The 9,721-nt window shown below is 35.4% G+C and overlaps 1 pseudogene; it reads left to right on the top strand.

The window, feature by feature from the left end:
- The first annotated feature begins 2,628 nt into the window (after positions 1 to 2,628).
- The window catches only part of LOC107724827 (integrin alpha-6-like), a 16,878-nt pseudogene continuing 9,785 nt past the window's right edge, over positions 2,629 to 9,721 (top strand).

The raw sequence follows: 9,721 nt of genomic DNA, 5'->3' as shown, positions 1-9,721 counted from the left end.
AACTGGTCCGACCAGCTTAAGACCAGCACATGACCAGCATAAACCAGCAAAGCACCATCTTAAACCAGCAAAGCACCAGCTTAAACCAGCAAAGGACCAGCTCAAACCAGCATCCCAGCTTCAAAACATACCTAACCAGCATATGCTGGTTTTTTTCAACAGGGCTGTCCTGTATTTTTACACATCAAAGATGGCAACCTTACCTACACACATGCGCAATATTATCAATTCTGTGAGAACGTCGCTCATGCTCTTATAATCCGTGTTCTCCGGGAGAAACATGTCTATGGTAAACCACTTTTTAAGCGTCATAGGGAAAACAGCGTTCACGCTTATTTGAGGTTTCATAATTTCAGACCACAAATAACGGAAAAATGTAGAGAAAGCTGCTTATAGCCTGCTTATGACGCCGAATGTGCAGTATGTAAACCGTCGCTTAAACAGTTTTCGCACAGCAAATTATATTCTGGTGGTCTACATGTAAACAGTTCATTACATTTAATGTTATATCTGTCTTTAACAACAGTGGGGCTGAGAATTAAAAGGAAGGCATCTATACTCATGGCACTGTGGACAATAAGGGACGACAAAGGAAAGAGACAATCATGACCAGAATAGGACACAATAAATTTAACAGTATTTAATTGTATAGGGAAATGGAGAGAAAGGACATGACAAAAGAAACGGAAATAATCAGAATACAGGACATGGAGGAAAGTAATGGAATGTGGTGAGAGTGAACAAGGCAGGAAATACCTGAACTGCTTCCTTATAAAAACATGATTAAGGACAAGAATATCGCTGTGTCCCAATTTGCATAAGTCCTAGTAGGGTAGATTGGAGGAAAAAGCCAAAGGTAAAATTTCAAATTAACATGATCACAATGACTGTCAGTTCTAATTCCAAAACAATGAATTTGTTATAATGAATTAATTATACATTGTATTTATCCTTTTATGTGGTTATCATGTACGTATCTGTAAATAAAATAAAAAATACTTGATACAATATTTGAACTTCTAAAATAAATCCTGATTCCTTAATTTTTTTAAACCCTTTGAATGATTGTAGGTCAAAACATTTCAGCATCAAAGATCTTAAAGTCTGAATGACTACATAGAATGTGAAAAAAATGCTATGAAAACAGTACAAAACAAGTGAAGAATGGTAAACATGCATTATTTTCATTTAATAAATTATGTGACAGATAAGTATTTATAATACCAAACTCTTATGTGTTCATACTAAATCTAGAAACATTTAATGTGCATACATTTCAGAAGAAAGGCTCTGTCCAGCAGTGCTTGGGTTGGCATGTACTTTAGGGCTTTGTGGAGTTCTTGCTTTTGCTCTTGTGAGTTTCATATTTAAGAGCTCCAACAACAAAATTGTATTTAACTAATTACTGTTAATTTTCTTATTTCATTTTGCTTCTGGGAATTAATAAGTGTAGCCTGTATCTATGTAATTGTTACTGGTTTGTTTTATACTTAAAAATGTGGTGAATTCAAATACAATAAGTTAGTTTTATAATGTTGGCAACCTTTTCTCTTCAGGACACTGATGATTAGAATTTGACATATGCAGCCTTGCAATTCAGTCTGAAATCTGAAGGAAAGAGAGAAAAATCTCAGCATATGAGTGTGAACATATGATTCTTTAAATGTTCAGTAGGAGAGTTATTGTCTGCCCTGTTGTGCTTCATATGATGAATGTAAAACAGTGAGTTGAATAAATATGGAGTGTATTATTTATCAGGTTATTTTATTGTGATTATTCCACTGAGATTATTTCAACATGAAGTTATTCATTGCTACTCTTGGTCCTGTCCATTCATTTATCCTCCACTGTATTTTAAAAGTCTCATTGGCAAATTTAATTATTTAAAAAAATTCTAGTTTAAATCCAATCTTCTTACAGTGGGTCTGTTATTTTTTCATATCTATCTATGGAGACTAGTCATCACAAGGGCTATATCTCTATATATGTATGTATATAAATATATATATATATATATGTAAAATTTCCAAAGGACAGTAAGCTGAAATACATTGCTAATAATGAATATGTAGCCAGCTGGGTAACATGACGACTATAAGAAATAAATGTCATTGTTCTTTAATGTCAAAATACATTTGAAAGATTACTTTGAGGTAAACTAAACATGCATCTTATTGAAACAATACACTGGAAAGAGAAGGGGACTAACAACTAACAACTATCCAAAATCAATGTCATACTTGCTGATAAGATTTAAGCACAAATACTTTTTTAAGTGCTTTTCACACTCAGCAGCTGATGTAGCCGTGGATGGAATTTATTCTGCACTGTAAAACCTAGCATGAATGCGTTATTGTGCAATAAATGTGTGATTGATAATTGTGTGGTAATAGTGTATTCCACTGTAGCAAAAAGCTGGATTAAACTGGACTAAGCATTTGCACTAAACTTTATATAAATAACTATATATAAGTTTATATTGGCCATATTACGCTTCTATGTAATGGTCTCTGCTCCGCCATGGCTTCCTGCTCTGCCGTCATCACCCGGCCGCCCTGCTCTGTCTGCACCGCCATGGCTGCCTGTTCTGCCTGCTCCACCATGGCTTCCTGCTCTGCCTGCACCGCCATGGCTCCCGATCTACCTGCTCCGCCACGTCATCGTGTATTGAAGTTGTAACCCGCTGTTGGTGAGTCTAGTCTGTTTGTGTCTCGTCAAATCTGTTCATGCCTCGTCAAGTCAAGTCTGTGTATCTTGTTTGGAGTTTGGATCACCTGTAAATAAAACTGCAGTTGGGTTCTCACTACGCTCGCCTTCAGTGGACTGATTCGTTACATTCTAAAACTTCATGTGGGCTGGTGATAGGTTTAGGTGACGACCACCAGAAAGGAAAGGGGTCAGTCATTTATCTGGTTGAAATATGGCTACTTAAAAATAAGTGAATTAGTCGCACGTTATTATTTGTATAAATTTATGATAAATACAAAACACAATGATTTTCTGATTAAATCAGATTAAATGTGCATCATTCTCTTCTTTTTGCACTTGTATGATTGTGTGTATTTTTATTTATTTTTTTTTGGGTCCAGATAAATGTATTTGCATATGTCGTTTTGTAGACATGTATTACTTGTTGGTGAAACTTTTAGAGTGAGTTCCAATTTCGTACTCTAATTATATTTGAGTATGTTACATTGTGCATGCTATTGTAGTTAAGATATGTTTAATTTATTTGTTTGGAATGTTTTCTTCCATAAAATAATGAATTAAGAATGTTTCCTCGCCTTATAACCTGCAACATATACTGTCCAAACCCTAAATAAATAACTAATTTCAGTAATTTCCCAATGGATAAAATTACCTTCTAGTATAGTTTAGAGCTTATAGATTTCCTCTTAAAGGTGTTTTTTTCCTGCATATGCTTGTATTTAGTCTATACACAATATGCCTCCAGAGTGTGGACTGGTAGCCTTTATTTATAATCATATGTAAATAATGAATTAAGAATGTTTCCTCGCCTTATAACCTGCAACATATACTGTCCAAACCCTAAATAAATAACTAATTTCAGTAATTTCCCAATGGATAAAATTACCTTCTAGTATAGTTTAGAGCTTATAGATTTCCTCTTAAAGGTGTTTTTTCCTGCATATGCTTGTATTTAGTCTATACACAATATGCCTCCAGAGTGTGGACTAGTAGCCTTTATTTATAATCATATGTGAGAGGGATAAGATTCAGTCTAGACTTAGGCTCCGCCTCCACCACAGTGGCTGAAACACTCATGTGGGTTTCTGGTGTTTCAAAATGTGCTTTTCTGTTTGTTTGCCTGTCCTGAGTTTCTCAGGCAGGCCATTATTAAATGGAATTTATATGAGAGAAATAGACATCACAATAGTTGTAGTTAAAGTTGTAAAAAAAATCCATCCCTCTATCTGTGTATGAACATCATTATTTCAGGCTCCAAAACACACTAATAAGAGATTTTGTATCTCTTGGGACCATTAAATGTATCATTTGTGTAAAAGATATAGATGCATCAACTTGTGTTTGTGTTTAGTCTGCAGTGTTGGAATAGATTTGCATGTGTGAGTTTTTATGTGCATGTATGTGTGCAGGAGTGCATCTGTGCTTAAATGTGTGAGTGTGTGTGTATGGGGTGTTGTGCAGACTGTATTTTAAGCGGTTTCTCTGTACCACTCCTGTCCTCCTGTAACCACCATCCTCACTTAAGTTACCCATGACCACTCATATCTACCGACTTACACCATCCTCAGTGGGTTTCTCAGTAAACAACTCACTTGACGCAACAGCTTTTAAAATTTCCACAGGATGTATAGTTATTTTTGTCACTGTTAAAGTTAGTAGTGCTCAAATGCATGTTCTTTAAGGGAATACTCAAAAAGGTCATCTCTAGGAAGCACTTAATCAAGTATATTTTTATGCTTGTATATTCATTTGAAATTAAAGTAAAATTACAGTTGCAACAAAATTAATATTGCATTTAAAAATACTTGTTGTATTATTCTTTGAATGGAATACCTGTTCTGTGTTGGTTTGTGTGTGGAAATGTATAAATACGATCAATGCTAAAACGTTGTGCAAAAGATACAGTCAAGCTTAAGGGTTTTTTAATTATATGTTGTTGATAATCAGGAAGACAGTTCGTGAGACCTTATAGCTCTCTGTGCTAAAACCACAATGATGCACAATAAGTTTCCAAACCATGGCCACTATGTGCAGAGACAAGTACTGCTGCTCAATATGGTGATTCAAAACAATGGCCATGCAGACCTGGACTAGTTGTCACATATGGAATTTGTCACAAAATTAAACTTTCTTATCTGTAACTTTTTTTCTAGCAGTGGTATTGTATGATTTCAAAGTGTTAGTTCAAAATCCACTAAAATTTGAATTTGTTTTGTGAATTTGTCCAAACCTAAATACATAAAAATCATAGTTTTGCTATAGCTGTTGGGTAAAAAAAGTGAACACAATACAACCACATTAACATCCATTCAGACCAGAATCAACTATAATGATTTAGATTTTAACCTTTATATATAAATGTTGAGTTGGGGCAAGTTGTCACACTTTTATTATTCATGTTACTATAAATGAAATTAAATGAAATTACACCACAGTTTTCAATCTGGCTCGAAAGCTAACAGGCTGTTAATAACGCCAGTTTCCATTGTGACAAAATACCTCATGTAACAACTATGACCATCTACTGCTGCGTGTTGTCACAAAAGTCAACACGTGTTCACTGTACTGTGTATTTTACTTCTAACACCTGTGTAAATATTCAATATATTTTATATGGCCAAGGCTGTATATTCAACCTGAAATAAACAGAACTCTTCAATATTCTTCATCACACCGTAAATCTCTAGCGCCGTCTGTTGGTGTAATGTGTAATTTCTCTGACCGGAGGAAATCTGATTTTCATTTAGATTCAGATAAATTGCACAATTTCATTTGGCTTCGAGGTAGATATATAAGTTTTACAAATGTCTGTTTTTAATATTATTATTATTTCTAACGATGGCTCTGTGGTTTGCATACCGTCTACAAAGGTTTAGTTTATCTAACCCAACCACACGTGTTGATCTTTCTCGTTTGAAATTGCACTGCTGTAACAGGTTGATTCTTATCTTGAACGTGACTACGACTGCCAGGCAATGATTGAGGATGAAAGGGCATTTGTTCAGGTTTCATTTGCAGGTAAACATTAATTCTCTTTACAGTGCAGTTGGCCTTATCCCCACCCTAAAGTGGTAAATCAGCCAAGGCTTATATAATGTGCCACATCGCCTCGCCCTCCTGCAGTGGGAGTTTTTCTTATGGATTATATGACAATCTCTCAGTCCATATCCAGCTCCAGAGAGGTTAATCATCAAGTTGTTCAGTCAGTGGACTCTCCTCTTCACCGTGTGGATGCTTCGGCCACCGCGGGTTTCTTCTTTTAACCTGGACACGCAGAACGTGATGAAGAAGAGTGGGGAAGCTGACACGTTGTTTGGGTTTGCTATGGCCATGTATCATCAGCTCAAACCTTCAGAGGAGCGCGTGTGAGAAACCTGTTGTTGTTGTTTTTTTGTTTTGTTTTTTTAAACAAGTTATGAATGTTTAAGACAGATACAAACTGTTGTGCACCTGTAGCAATACTGCATTGTGTTACATTAAGATTTTATATGAAATATCCAACAGTTCAAACCTTAACACTGTATAATAACTGCATTACGTCATTAATAATAACGTAACTTATTAATATTGTTAAATATTAAATAATCATCTGCTACACAAAATATAATGGTGTTCTATCTGTCTGTCTGATAATGAAATGACATTACTTGCATCTTCAGATTGCTGATTGGAGCCCCTAAAGCATTGCCCAGCCAAAATGCCAATATATCTGGAGGTCTGTACAGATGTAAACTCACAACACAGTCTAATGATTGTGAACGCATTAAAGTTGATATAAAAGGTTGGTTGTGCTTTACTAATTGTTACTTTAATGCATATTTCTCATTTTTTAACAGTCAGTTGAAGTGCTGAATATGGTAATGAGTAAATACTTAATTTTTTAATAATGCAAGAAGTTTAAGTATCTTAAAGAGCTTATTCTAATCTTAAAGAACGTTCCACGAACAATCCTGGAAAAAATTATAGAGAAAACCAATGGCTGGGCGTCCGTGTCCGAAGTCAGGGACGAGGAGGCAAAGTAGTGGTAAAGAAATGTCTTGTATTGTTCATTTCAACTGGTTCTAATTCATTGTGAAAACACTATAAAACTCTATTTTTGTACATATAATAGCTTAATGTTTTACTGACATTATGTGTAAAGTCTGTGTTCTGTTTTATCTAGACTTGTGCCCACAGGTACCAGGATTGGAGTTTTGACAACCGCCGTTTATTGGGCAGATGTTTTGTCCTGGAACAGGACCTTACCTTGGTGACGGATGGAGAGTCCACAAGAACAATTTGTAGGAATCGGGAACCAGATAAGCACAAGTTTGGCTACTGTCAACAAGGTGTTTCTGTAGCATTTTCCAAAGACAACAAATATCTTGTTTATGGAGCTCCAGGAGCATATGACTGGAAAGGTACTGCAAAACTTTATAGGCAGGAGGTATTTTATTGATTATGTAAGACTTTTATTTATTTGTAGTTTTTTTAGAACTCATTGTAAATTTTAAGTATGAAATATTGAGCATTACAGTCTATCATTTATAATCTATTTTTAACACTTAAGGCATTGTGCACATGGAGCCTGTTGATAACTTCTCTATAGAGACCTATGAAACGGGAGATCATAATCAGCTTCAACACAAGTTTATTCCTGTGGACATCAGCAGCTTTTTAGGTGATTATGGTCAGCCTCTTGGACTACTGTGTACCAGTGGCTAACCTACAGTACAACTGTCTTGAATGTAGACCGATTCAAAATAGTATATTACTATAAATATAGATGCTTCATCTTGTGTGATGCAGTAGTTAGAAATGCATTAGAAAGCTTCAGCAAATACAAAATTATGAGGTATTTGATGTACCATGGAAACACACTGTAACTTTTAGAAGTTCCAAAAAAGACATTTATTAAAGCTAAGCAGCAAAAAAAATTACTACTTTTGAATGTACTAATGTGTATAAGTGGACCCCAGGGAAAAATGCAATGATAAAATATATATGCTATGACACTTTTAAATCTGATATCGTCTATTTGTCAACAGATTTTCTTTTGTTCTCTGTCAGGCTTTGTTGTCGATACTGGGATGAACCTAACGAAGAAAGGAGAGCTGAATGTCGTGGCCGGGGCTCCGCGCTCAAACCACAGTGGGAGGTTTTGCTTCTGAGAATGGAAGAAAAGGCAGAAACAAGGAACTTGAAAGCTGAGTACAGTACATCCTTCAAGGCCCAGGTTTGGCCTCCTCCTTTGGCTATGACCTCGCTGTTCTTGACTTAAACGCAGATGGGTGAGTCTTCACTTAACCATTTACAATAATGACTAAACAGGATGTGATTGTAATATTTCTTATGAGTAATAAAGGCACTTTTAGAACACAGTTGATTTTGTGTCAGTGAATTAATGTCTTCAATGCTTCAGATGGGATGATCTTGTTGTGGGTGCACCTGAGTTCTCCAAAAAAAGCATGGATGAAGATGTAGGAGGGGCTGTGTTCGTTTACATCAACCAAGCCAAAGGACAACGCTGGAACCAAATCAAACCAGTGTGTCTGTACGGGAAAAGGGACTCCATGTTGGACTAGCAGTGGCACATATTGGGGATATCAATCAAGATGGATACCAAGGTTGAGTAAAAGGTTGTTTTTTACTTCAATCTGAGGCCTCAGCCTTATAGTGCATCTGACAGATGATCTTTTCTAATTTACAGATTTTGCAGTGAGTGCTCCTAAATTTTCGTAGCACGTGCGACATATATGTCGCACTGTACAGCCCTGTAATATCATGGTTCAGCTGCAGGATTCCATAAAAAATCAGAGGTTTGTAAAAGGAATCACATATTTATAAAGTTTATCTTTTATCTTTTTTTATTATTATTATTATTATTTTTTGCATTAGATTCTGAGGTCATATTTAAAAAATATATTATATTATATTATATTATATTATTATTACTCCCAGCATTAATCTTCTATGCCCTTTTGCATTTGAAACTTTTTTCAAAGTGACTCTCTCTCTGTTTATAGGTTTTAGATGCTGGACTCCCTGGTATCAAATCGTTTGGCTATTCTTTGGCTGGAAACATGGATATAGATGATAATGGCTATCCAGACCTTGCTGTGGGTTCACTTTCAGATACTGTGCAAGTTTATAGGTTAGATGATTCCTACTTTCATAAATTCATAGATTCAATGTTGATCAGATGTTTTGCATTCATAAAATTCATATGAAGTGATAGAATAACCAGACACACCCCACATAATAAAAATACTTTAAAGCTGCAGTCCGTAACTTTTTTTGTGTTCAAAATTTACTAAATTTATACAATAAGCGAGTACACCATGAATCCATTTTCCAAACCGTGTTTTTGGCTTGTCATGAATCACTACGGTACACCTATAATAAGTGTTTATATTCGGACTATTTTAGACTGGTTCGGGTAGGTACAGCTGCGGAGTAGCCCAGTACATGCGTGATTCGTCATAGATATAAACAGAGAGAAGTAGCTCCGGCTACAATGTTCTTCCGCAAGACGCACGCAGTTCTGTTTAATAACCGCTAGAGTGCCAAAAGTTACGGACTGCAGCTTTAATTTTTTTTTTTGTAGGATCTGAACATTTCATAATACTGAATTATTTATATTGTAATATAATGAATTAAATGTATAAAATGTCTTTTTTTAAGGACTAAACCAGTGGTAAACATAGAAAAGACCTTAACATTAACACCGAATACCATTGATTTCAAGGCTCAGGACTGCAAGAGATATTCATGGTGAGATAACAGCAAAATCTATCATCTATCTATCTATCTATCTAGATTGTTTTGTTTTTAATTTTTTATGCATTTTGAAAACTCTTTTAGCCTTATTACAGCTCAGTCCTGCTTCACTTACACTGTCCAGACACCTACATACAATCACAAACTGAGTGAGTCCATTCCTTGTTCTCCATACCGCATACCCTCTACCGCACGCATTATGATAGACCTATAGAAAAAAATATTTGACTCTTTTTCTTTTCTAAGAATGGCT

Source organism: Sinocyclocheilus rhinocerous, unplaced genomic scaffold (assembly GCF_001515625.1).
Source record: "Sinocyclocheilus rhinocerous isolate Xijiao unplaced genomic scaffold, SAMN03320098_v1.1 scaffold1687, whole genome shotgun sequence".
Lineage (NCBI taxonomy): Eukaryota > Metazoa > Chordata > Actinopteri > Cypriniformes > Cyprinidae > Sinocyclocheilus > Sinocyclocheilus rhinocerous.
The sequence above is the reverse complement of the archived record's forward strand: the minus strand, read 5'-3'. Positions and strand labels throughout refer to the sequence as shown.